Genomic DNA, 12559 nt, shown 5'->3' on the forward strand with positions numbered 1-12559 from the left:
AGTTCCACTAAGTTGATGAACCGAAACTTGCAGAATGAAGGTACTAAGCTAGCCCTCCAAAGGAAATCACAGAGCACAGTGGCCTGGAAAACAACCACGTAAATCATAAATGCATACATTGTAAACGTCAAGGTGTGCCAGACACTGTTACACATCCAGACACTGTTACACATGCTCCAGTTTTCACACATTTCCCAGAGGAACACATAGACCATCGCTGTTTTCAGAAAGGTGGATTAGACCCTGAGTCTGGGGCTTCCTGGGCTTGCAAACCTAGAGAGGAGACAAGGGCCTCCTCTTGCTCCTGAAACATTTCACTACAAAGTAGCATCAGGACAGAAAATGTACTGGCAGCATGCGTTTCTTTAAATATGCACTTAGAAAAAACAACAACTATACCTTGCAAAGACTCTGTGAAAGAAAACCCACTTGGAGTTTATTCTGCAAAACCTAGTCAGGTGGAATTTCCAGAGCATTGCCCGAGGCGCGTAGCACAGTATCTAAGGCGGAAGTGCTCAGATCCACCCCAAACCCCATCATCACATTATCTTCAAATGTCTACTGTCAAAAATTCACGTGATTATCTGATAGAATTATCTAAATTTTTTCAAATATTGAAGTATAGTTGATTCACAATGTTGTGTTAGTTTCAGGTATACAGCACAATAATTCAGATATATATCTGAATATATATATATATATACATACCATATACATACTTTTCATATTCTTTTCCATTATAGAGTTATTACAAAATATTGAGTGCAGTTCCCTGTGCTACACAGTAGGTCCTTGTTGATGATCTAGTTTATACATAGTAGTGTGTATTTGTTCATCCCAAACTCCTAATTTATCCCTCCTCCCCCTTCCCTTTTGGTAACCATAAGTCTTCTATGTCTGTGGTTCTATTTCTGTTTTGTAAATAAGTTTGTTTGTATCAGTCAAGACATGGAAGCAACCTAAATGTCGATCGACAGAGGAATGGATAAAGAAGATGTGGTACATAGATACAATGGAATATTACTCGGCCATAAAAAAGGATGAAATAATGCCATTTGCAGCCACACGGATGGACCTAGAGATGATCACACTGAGTGAAGTAAGCCCGGCAGAGAAAGACAAATATCATATGATATCACTTATATGTGGAATCTAAAACAGAATTATCTAATTATTAAAAAGAAACATGGAGCATTCTGGACTTGGGTTATTCCTCACTCATGTTCTCGGATGAGCTCAGTTCCTTACTTCCATCAGCAGGAAAACAAACCACACACGGGTGTGTGCACAGAGGCAGTGCACCCTCCAAGGAAAAAGTGGAGATTTTCCCATGTTACAGAACAGCGTTTTTGTGTTTTGTTATCAAAATATTAGCTTGAATTGTTTCGGATCGACAATCAGTAGTTTCTCCCTTTCTCAGTTTCTTTGGTGTAGAGACAGAGGCCAAGTGAAATAGGCCTGTTGGCTTATTCCTCACAGTAAAATGAGGATCCGAGGCTTGAAAAGTACAAAACATTCTAATAATTAAAGTTGATCAATCTTAGAAAAAGTAAAGTAGGGCAACCCTTACCTGAGCTCCTGGATTAGAGAATCCATTGGTGCTATTGACAAAAAGAAAGAAAGAAAAGGAAAATCAGTTTATAATTTTGAAAACTGTATGACAGAAACCTCTTACCGCCTAGAGATAACGACCAATGTATGATTAGTGCAGACCCCACTCAATTTCCCTCTGGGCCGATTCATCTTTTCTGGTTCTGGTTCTTTGGAAACAAGAGGACAGGTGATCATGGCCCAGAACAGATGGTTCCAGATTAGTGCCTCAGGTGACCCTGGGACTTCGAAGTCATGGATTGGACTTCCAAATACCTGTCTTTAGAGATTCATTGAAAAAGTACAGGAGTACGAAGGACTTGAACTATTTTTTAAATCAATTTTACTGTCTCTAGGAAAAATTTCAAAAGAATCCTCTTTACCTTTTTATTGACATTAAACAAGCATTTAAATAAAACTGGCAAAGTTTTATTAATAAATATCCTAAGATTCTGTTCCTTCAATTTCTTCCCTGTAGAAAGAGAAGTTTTAGTCACATTAATTTCAACATCCTATTAAAAATAAGATATTTATAGAAAAAAAGAGCTTTGATTTTTCTGAGATGATGGGAACTAAAGAAGTTCATGTTTATAAATACCTGCCTACACCAGGATAAGCAGCATATTGAGAGAGACAACAGGTGGTTTTAGATGACTCATGCTGCATAAGAAACAGTTGTTTCAGTTCTCAAAGAACATTTTGGCTCTATTTAAGGGTGTATATGTATGTGCCAAAAGGATCCAAAGTCCAAAAAGAATGGCAAATTAAAATACTCACATTTTAGAAGTATGATAGAGTTGTGTGCTTTCAGAAGTCAGAATAAGAGATTCGAATAATCCAAACACAGTTCCTAGAATGCTGATGTTTATGGCAGACGTGAGCCTATGCTAAATAATGATAAAACTGTTCTTGTTTTAAAAACCTGTATTCCATAGAGAAGCTTGCTGCATAAAAATGTGATATTTCCAAAACTGCATTCCAAATATTAGGATATATGATGTCATTACTTTTAAAGTAACTTAAACTAAACCTGGAAAATAGAACACTGTAAAACTTCAGTTTGGGTAGAGAAAAGTCCCGTATCTTGTACAGCATGACTCCGCATTTTGGTTATCCTGGCTAATGATAACCAGGGTTGTATTTTAACTGAAAAAAAAAAATCATCCTGGAATCTTAAAAAAATGGGGGATTCTGGACTTTACTGAAACAGGAATTATTTACCTTGACTACACACATAAACAAAGCTAATGAAAGCATTGAATTTGATTAGACATTTTCAACTGTAAATCTCAAAACGCTTACAAATGACTGCCTGATAACTGTCCGACCCGACCTTTCCTCAGCAAGACCAACGCGAGGAGGGTCAGGTGGGGAACAGCTGCCCAGCTTCCTTCCAGAGGCCAGGCTGAACCTTCCATTTAGAATGAAGGGTCACACAAATATAGTTAATTATAATAAAAGTTATTTTCCTTTAGGGGTATTATTGCCAGTCAATCCTGTTTTCCAGATGTTTAGATCATCAAGGGCCTGTTTATATTTCAATATTACATTACCATCTGTTGGTTACAAAAAGAGAGGGATAACTGACAAGTTAAACCTTTCAGACGTTACTTCGCAGAGCTGCTGGAAATTCCCAGCAGGGACAGTCCAAAAACAAACATCGTCATTTTACTTGAACTAAGTTTAGACTGGAAGCCACTAAACCGGATAACATAAAAATCAAAACCTGCTTTGGCAATAAACGAACAATTCGGTCTTTTCCCTTGGACATTAAAGGTCACGTCAATAATTTGAGGTCTCCATGAAGTGTTCTTCCCTTGCTGACCCTTATGCTATTTTGCACGATGTTTAAATCTACTCATGATTGCATTTTGTAAAAATTAGCATCCTACATCATTTGGACTATTCTGAGTCCTCTACTCCTGGTTCGTAGTACTTAGCCTCTCAATGCCATGATCCAATGTCCTGGCTTGATTTAAAAATGGAAGCCCTGAGGAAGTTGTAATTCTTCTGACTACACGTCAGGGACTGAGCACGGAACGCCCACATTTCATGGTGTGCTGAGCACGGTGTCATGGAATCTGCTTGCTAACTCACCCTTGGTTCCTTTCGCACGGGTACGCAGCGTTTTATCTTCAGCCTCTGCGTCCATCTGCAACGTGAGCACAAAGTCCTGAGGTCACTGCTTTGACATTGACCAAAATACGAACACATGTCACTAGAAGTTCTGAAGGTCATTATGAAAAGCAGAGTAGCCTTTCATGCTCTTGAACAGCATCTGACTCTGAAGAGATAGGGCTGTGACTGCCTCACACCCCATGAGTTCTGGAAACACTTCTATAGATGCCGGAACCAGACGGAAGGGACAAGAGGGCAGATGTCCTTGCCCACAAGTGTTTGCTACTGATTCAAACACTTCCGGCATTACAAAGATAGAAAGAGGGATGGTCTGATTAACAGTGATGGTGAAAGAGACAAAACCTCAAATGCCAAACCAAAAGGTTTCAGATTAATTTACTAAACCAGATTCCTTTGCATTTCTAGAAACTTTCTGCTACATGCCTCTTTCTAAGTTAGGAAAAATAATTCCCACTGTAAAAATCCAACATGAACACAAAACACTGAAATGCCCTCATTGTAAAATACCACTGGAAATGTTTACGATCAACAATGGCATACATTTATTCCCATAATTCCAGAATAAATGTGGGTTATAATCGTCCAAATCCATAAGGAGAGTAAAATTTGAGTGTTGTGTCTGTCACTATCAAATTCCCTAAAACATCATTACTAATGATTTTAAATATAATCAAGCTAATTATCAAAGGGATGCCAAGACATAAAAAGCTTGTTCTTTCTGTCCACACGGAGATAGAGTCTGACCTGACTACACCCAACCATTCCACTAGGATCCTCTAAGTATCTCATAGTTTAATTCACTTTTGCACTTTATCAGAAGGAATTCTTAAGCAGAAGGAAGTTGTTCTGCTTGTTGAAGATCAGAAGCAGGCGGAAGGCGCTCTCTGTGGCTCATCCTTAAATCCCGACGCCGGCAGGGATGCGGTGTGACTGCAGTGAGAATGGGAGACGCATCTCTGCTTTCCGAGGCTGAGTTGTGATGGAAAGCACTGACCTGCCATAGACTTATAATAGGGGAGCAGGTGTGGCAATGATGGACTTTAATTTCCTTTAATAAACCTTTTATGTGCCACACTTTTACTGCCATTCGACGCTCTCCAAGGTCCTGCACATAATAGGTTCATTACTTTTGATTACTATAGTCTATTGAGACAAACAACTCCAGAACACACTATATATTATGTTCAGTTAAACCAATATAGACTATTTATCCATTGTGCATTTTTTCACCTGCAACACTACAGACAAAATTAATGACAGCTCTCGTAAGCTAAAACTATTAAAACCACCAGCACCCTTTTGTCATCATTTCATAATAAACACCACACCGATCGCTGAACTGTTTTTCAAATTAGCCAACAAAAGTGTCCGCTGCTTTTTTGAGCAGCCGTTGCTTTAGTCTAAATAAAACGGTCCATTGTTAACGAATATTTTCCAACTACATGATAAGAGAAAACAACAGGAAAACAGAGGAGATTTTTTTTTTTTTCCTCCTGTAGATTTCCCTTCTTCTAAAACCACACAGACTTATGACAGATGAGACACTGCCTGGGGTTAACGTGGCTTGGTTTACACAGGACGGTGACCACCGCGTTGTGAAGTCCTCCTCCGTGAGGGTCTCTGCTGCATATAAAGTGGCTCAGTTCACGCAAACTCCCTTCTGTGTGCTAAACGAGTCACTGGATTAGGAGAAACCAGTAGCTTGAGGGTTAAAATGGTGCAAACCATCAACTATTTCCGAGGGAGCTCCTCCCGTGGGTGAGCAACGCCTCAACACGGGTCTGCAGTCACCCTGCGTGCAGGTGCTCTGATAGCTCCCCCCGCCACTCTGGGCGTCCCCACCCTCGCCCGCCCCCAAACACAGGTGAAGGTTGAACTCCACGAGTTTCTTTACAGAAACATGGTGTGCAGAGTGCCAGCAGGCATATAGAAATGTCAGAAAACTGCTTAAGCATAACCTTCTTCATAACGGCTCCAAGACTCGTGCTCTTTCACAATTCAGCTACCCGAGGACCTGAGGGGACTGCCACCGCCCCATGCAGCCACCTCCCCGTTAAAGTCATCGGAAGGGAGGCATAAATATTCATGCGCCTCTGCTTGATGGGGCCTGGAGCGCCAGCCTCACGCCTGCATTTTGTGGGGCTATTGTCCTCTTGCTGGTGGAGCACATACGTCCCACACAAGCCCTGTAAGAACTGGCAACTCATCCACGAAGCTCAGCGTTCACTTTAACTTGCGGGCCAGGTTGTAGGTGTGGGATGGATCAGGCCCCAGCATACAATCCATCCATTTCACCTCCTCTCTCCTGTTCACACCTGAAGGACCGTAGCTGCTACTAAGTTCAGGGTCTAGTCATGTCTTGCAGCTCTTTGGGAATGAGAACGTCAGACACCTAGAGCATACGTGCTTTTCTTTGGGGGGCAACAATCATGAGAAAGCTCGCTCTCTGGTAGATCTCAGCTTAAAAATAAGCCTTTGTTCTCAAAAACCTTACACATGGGAGCAGGAATCTCTAAATATTCTTTGTATGGATTATTCTCACGGACGTTAATAAATTGCCAAAGGGAAGACTTAATTTTTGTAAAATCGGACCTCGGATTCAGTGGGTACCATGTTCCAGTGATGGTTCATTCAAGGGGAAAGAGGTTCTACCCCACTGCTGGTGCTGAGACCCAGGGGGCGTGCAGCGGGGCAGGGGGACGGCCACCCCTTCAAGCTCTCCACGTTACAGAAGAGGCCACCAGTACGTACGATTCAGGACAATGACCTAACTCACATGGCCTGTATCTTGAAAACTCCACTTCCTGTTGGGGACGTGGGTTTTTTTTTTTTTCTATTGGAAAAGGACACTTGGCCATCTTTACTACCAAAGTCCCAAATTCTATCGACAAGCCTGCAACTGATTTTGTGAAACTTAAAGAATCATTTCTTTTCCCAAAATAGAGCTTTGATTTTCTAAAAAGCTGTCCTTCTCCTCACTTCTTAGGACCTTTATCTCCATCCCATTGTTTATGGATGGGAACAAGACAAGACATTTTCTGACATTCCTATCATGGGTTCCTCCTGGCTTTGACAATCTACTCAATCGAGATAAAATATTAAAGGCAAGTTTTGCCACTCTTATTTTTCCTGAAACTAAGAAAAGTCCTTTTAACCTATAATTATGGATATGTTATGTATAATATTTATGTAGAAAGGAAAAAAAGTGTTCCTGCTTGCTATCTATTTCATAATAAAGCCGTGAAAAAAAATTTTAAAGACTTTCTTCCCCAGTTCTCTGGGGAGAGGAGTTAATACAAGAAGAGGCAAGAGGGAAAGAAACTTATAAAATACAGAAGGCAAAGAAGCAAAACTTGGGGGAAGGATATGCCAGCACCAACAACGGAGATAAGCAGATAGGCGATGAAGAAGAAAAATGACGATAAAATAAATTTTCACTACTTAGTTGAATTTGGAAAGCTTTCATTTACTATCGTCAGATATTTACAGACCTACATACAGGTGTGCACAGTAATGCCCTAGTGACATGGACTTGACCCCCTTTTCCTCCTGGTGCTTAGTTAGTTACATCAGGGGCGATCAGGAGATCTTCCTTCTGCATCGCTCCAAGGCACAGATCTGGTGCCTTCTTTTGGGCTGAAGAGGGACCCCTGGAACTGCTGATTTGTGGAAGGGAGAGATTCAAGGAGCAGGACACCAAATTGATAAACTCAATTTTGCTTTCATTCATACAAGCAAACTACAGGTATGTGAGGAGATTTAGTTCCCTTTGATTTTATTTTTCACTCAAAAATCCTATTTTAACCTAATGGTTAAACAAACAAAATTATTTGTCAACAAAAACAACCTCCAAGTAAATATTTAATCACTTCTTAAGATTTGGGGAAAACAAATCTCTCGGTAATGATTACATTTTATTTCTCCTTTCAACAGAACTCTGGACACTGATGTCCTCAATATATATTTATAAGCAGTCTTGAGTTTCTTAATATTAGTAGAAAAGCCATGGTGATCATAACGTTTTGAGGATAGTTTCTCAAAATCCTTATACAATTAACTGTCATACTGTTTAGTGACATATAATTTCATGCCGGTAGCTACTTTTAATTTGAGAAGTCCTTCACATACATTCAATTTGCAATAATAAGTCCCACTTTTAACAAGATTTCATTGTGTTCCTCTCCTGAGAGTTGGGAACTGACAAAGCAGTTTTGTCTGTCGTGTCTCATGACTCTTGTGGGCTGCCCCTTCAATCTTAGGAAACTCACGGCAACGGCGAGAGGAAGTTAGCTCTGTGCCTGCCCAGAGGAGGTCCAGGGGTCCTCCCCACAAGGAGCACCTTATCCTCAGCGGATGCTTTCTTTACAAAAATCATTTTTTAAAAAACGACAAAGAGAAACTCAGGAAGTTGGAAAAGGCTAAACCCAGAAAATGGAACAGCTAAATGATGCCAGTACCTTGGGATGAAACTTGGCCAGATTGAAGAACAAAGAACCCTACACCGAGTGCCCTTTCTTTTGATGATTCTGGCATTATTTTGTTTTAAACATAGCTTTGGATCAGCCCAAAACGGCAGCAAAAGATGTTTCCCTGTTATACAAGAAAAAGATGGGGAAAATGAGTTGTGATCCTAAAAGAATACTTGACTCATTGATGAGAATACCAAGATTGAATGTTCAAGTATGTTTTTTCTCTGTTCTTACCCTTTTATTGTTTTCCTGGTTCTCCTTTCATACATTTATTAATTCCTCAGGAAGAGTAATTCAGAAAGTAAACGTAAAAACATTTAAATGAATAAAATCGGGAGCTTTGACATCACCCTTGATGCCATGTTAATAACTTTCTGAACCTTTTCTGAATGCTTTATCCTAAATGAAATGAAAATTTTCTGAATCCTCTATTTAGGGCACAGGATCCCTGATGTCAGCTCTCTGTTCCTGTCCGTCTCTATTTGTACTGCCTTTGATTCTGCATAAAAAGCTGAAGAATTGAATGATGGTACCGTTTACATCGGTGACCCGTCTCATGTCCCCTGATCCCTCCCAGCCTGGCAAACACCACACCTAACGGAAAAGCAGGTTCAGCGCTCTCTCAGACGAAGCACAGCTGTCTGGAAAGAGCTCTTCCCGAAGGCCAAGGGCATCACATCCCCAACAGAGGAGATGCTTTTCAAAGGGAATTTCTAGAGTCAAGTGGAAATGAAGGAAACCTTGGGCCTGGGAGAGCTTGGGTGGCTTTAGGAGGAGGCTGAGGTGTTTTGATTCTTGCTTCTGATTTCGGAGTTTCTGCGGCTCCCGTGTGTAGACTAACCCTCTAACTTTGCACAAGTGGCCACGTGACCATGAACCAAAGCCATACGTCTGTGTCCTTTTGCCTAACGACTCCAGCAAATAGTTCTATTATTCCCTTAGGTGGACAGCGTGTGCCAACGATTTCTATTAGTCGCCGAACCACGGACTCTGAGTCACAGCTTTGTGATCTAAGGGGGCAATCGCCAGCTTTGTGTTTTCGGAGACTTAAAAAATTTTTTCATATGCCCTGTTTAAAGATAATTCAGTGTAAGGAACACCCTAAAAGGGCCTTAAAAAATTTTTTTCTTGCTGATATTTTGAGAGGCATGTGTTGAAAAATGTGTAAATGTTAGAAAACAAGCTCCTTCATACCGGGATAAGTTATTTTAAATAGAATTTTTCCCAAGGACAACCCAATTCCTTACTTTTTAGTGTCTGTAGGAATGAACTCTAGATGTCAGCTATAGTGCTTTTAAAAACATGTTTTAAAATATCTCACTTATTTACTCTTAATCCTCAAGTAAACTGATTTCAAATACAAATGAATTCAAATTGGAATTTTAAAACTATTTTAATGCTGAATCTTTCTCTAAGGGCAAACGTGTTTAAACAAGTAACACATACCAATCAACATGCAAAAGGGTCTGTAGGTGAGGAGAACTTCACCTGTTTAATTTTTTAAAGGATTAAAGTGACCATACTTCTGAAAAAGATCATAATTCTAAATTGGGCGTTAACAGTAAATTTCTGTCAAAGCAAATGGGCAGAGATAAAGCGCTGTTGTAGAAGAGAGCCTTTATATAAATGCTTTGATCGGACTCATTTTATTTCAATATATTCTACTCTTTAATAAAAACGTTGCCTTACCTCTCTCTTTCTCCAGGTAACTTGTACGCTAACTTGGTTTGCCCTCCTCTCTCAGAGTGACTGAATACCTTTGTCTGCTTTAGTGAGAAATCCTGCAATTCATTCTATTAAGATAAAAAGTAAGAGAAGGCATATAAGGTAGAACAAATAAATAGAAGAGCAATAATAAACAGTGAAGTGAACAATAAACAATTACCTATAATTCTGGTGGACTATACTACAAACAGAATGAAAATTTCATACTAACATATCAATGGGAAAACGATGTTTAGCTTTTTTAAGGTAAGCCAAATTAATTTTTGTTTTTCTTACCAAACAAAAATTGGTAAGAAAATTTTCTTACCAAACAAAAACTGGTAAATTCTCTCTTTCTCTCTCTCTTTCTCTCTCTCTCTCTCTCTATAATTTATGTTATGCCTTCAATTTACTAGGAAAATTGGATAATAGGGATTCTCAGTATCATTATTGTCATTTTTTACTTTTAACCACCAGAAGAAAAAGTTCAGACACGGTCTGGCACGTGTTATACTCAAGAAGTCACAAAAGACAAGATTCCAAAGGCATCCGTATTCAGGGTGCTCTTGAATGAGGCTGTCTTAAAAGGCTACTAACGCTTTTTGCCAATGTTTTAACCTGCTTCCTGTGGAAACAATTTGCACGTGGCTTCCTTGTTTTCAGACATAATACACAGGTCTGCGTCACCTCTATTTGGTCCCAGGGATGGAATAGAATCTGTCTTCAGTCCATTTGGCCCTTGAGAGAATACTCTGAAACTCAATGTAATACACTCAGCCTGATAAGAGAGTGGCTATTGGTACAAACACTCTACGTATACTATCTATATTAATGCACATTTACAATGGTTCACCCGTCAATTCTGACATACTAGAACCCAAGTCACCAACCTTCCTGGCAGAAGATTTCTCTCGTCCGTGTTTTACCCTTTGCAGTAGGTTGGCGTGCCCGGCTTTTTAACCATGGGTTTCTGTGTTACTTGAAAGCTTTGACCAGACATTAAGCAGATGCTTCTTCAACTCAACTCAGCAACTCTAGTTCCTGGGGAAAAATGCGGATAAAACCCTCAAGAGATAGAGCAGATTATCGCACAGGATGTAAGGATTGAAAAGTAGCACAGGACTCGGGACTTCTTAGTTTGTTTGATTGCAACTAAAAAAAAAAAAAAAAAAGAAAAAGAGCTTTCTCTACAAATGTGTTTGGCTTCTCCTCCTTCACCCTCGGTCCACCTGCCTGTCCCCTTTGTTTGCCACACTCTAACCTAAGACAAAAGATCCCAGAAAACACTGGTGGGCAGAGCTCTTTCTAAATCCTGAAAGTAATGGCTTTTTGTCTACACCCTATCGTGTTGTGTGTTTATTAGCAATACATTTTCCATTTATTTTCTCAAAGATTGCCAATAAAGAACTGAATCACATAAGGGAGTAGCTGTAAACCCTCTGAGTTCCCTAATGTCAAACTCATTAGCATCCGAATAAGCACACAGCAGCACATCATCTGCACAATTGCAATTTTTTACTACTTTTAATAGCGTTTCTCAGAGGGCTCATTTTCAACTTTCTTCAGTGGTTAGTTGGTTCTCAGGGGAAAAGTAGCTTCCTGACGCTCGCGGCTTCACGCAACAACCCGGCCGTTTGCTGTCAGATGCATCAGCCCTCTGCCCTAACCCCATCTGCTGTCTCTCCCCTCCCGGGGGATGAGAGTTAAGGCAGCACAGCTGAGATCCACGTGGAGCCGTGCACAGAGGGCGCCGACAACATATAAGTTTAGAAATATGATTTGACACAAACGGGCTGGGAAGTCCAAGTGCACCAAAATACGGATGGGAAAGAGGGGCCCGCGGACGCTCGCCGTTCCAGGCGTCCATCATTCGTAACTCCACCCACCGCCTTTTGGAAACACACCAAAAGGAATCTTCCACTGCAATCGGTTCCCTCCATTCCCTGCTTGTGTCCTGTTATTATATCAAAGAGATACCTTAAAAAACCCATTTTTATTCATTGCCATCTTTCATCTCTTTGATGACCTTAAACCATGTTGTGAAACTTAAGGACTTCCTAAAATTTTCATAGGAGATACACATTTTGGAAGACGGTTAACCTAAGACTTGGAATCTTGACCAAGCTCCCCCAACTTGTAACTGAGTTAGTTCTATCCCCCACCTACCAGGATGGACACTTTTCTATTGAAGCCCATCTCTTCATGAAACAGCAATCTTAAAAGGTAAAACTATATGACACCCAAGGAGTTGGGAATGGGCTACACAGTCCTTCAGTGTGTGCTCTAAGTAAGTAAGACATGGCTTCCCTTGTTAAATGGAGTCATCACAGAGTTCTCCATTTGTCTGCTCTGCCATATGCCAATAATAGCGGATGGAGTCCTAAATTTACAGCCGCTTCAGGGGTAAGTACTCGCTTCAGAAAAAGACGGTTCTTTAAACCTATAATATAATGTAATGAATCTGCGATGTTATTTTTTAAAAAGGGTATATCAGATTATAGTTTATTGGTGGTGGTGGTGCGGTGACCTAAAGTGATAGAATGCAACCGTCAATTGTGTCCTTAAAGCAGAGAACCATAGATCTACTTACGATTCAAAGAAAACTCTATATTAAAAAAAAATCCTCCAAACTAAACTCGAAGTGAAAAATTTGGTGA

This window comes from Eschrichtius robustus, chromosome 17, assembly GCF_028021215.1.
Source record: "Eschrichtius robustus isolate mEscRob2 chromosome 17, mEscRob2.pri, whole genome shotgun sequence".
Taxonomy (NCBI): Eukaryota; Metazoa; Chordata; class Mammalia; order Artiodactyla; family Eschrichtiidae; genus Eschrichtius; species Eschrichtius robustus.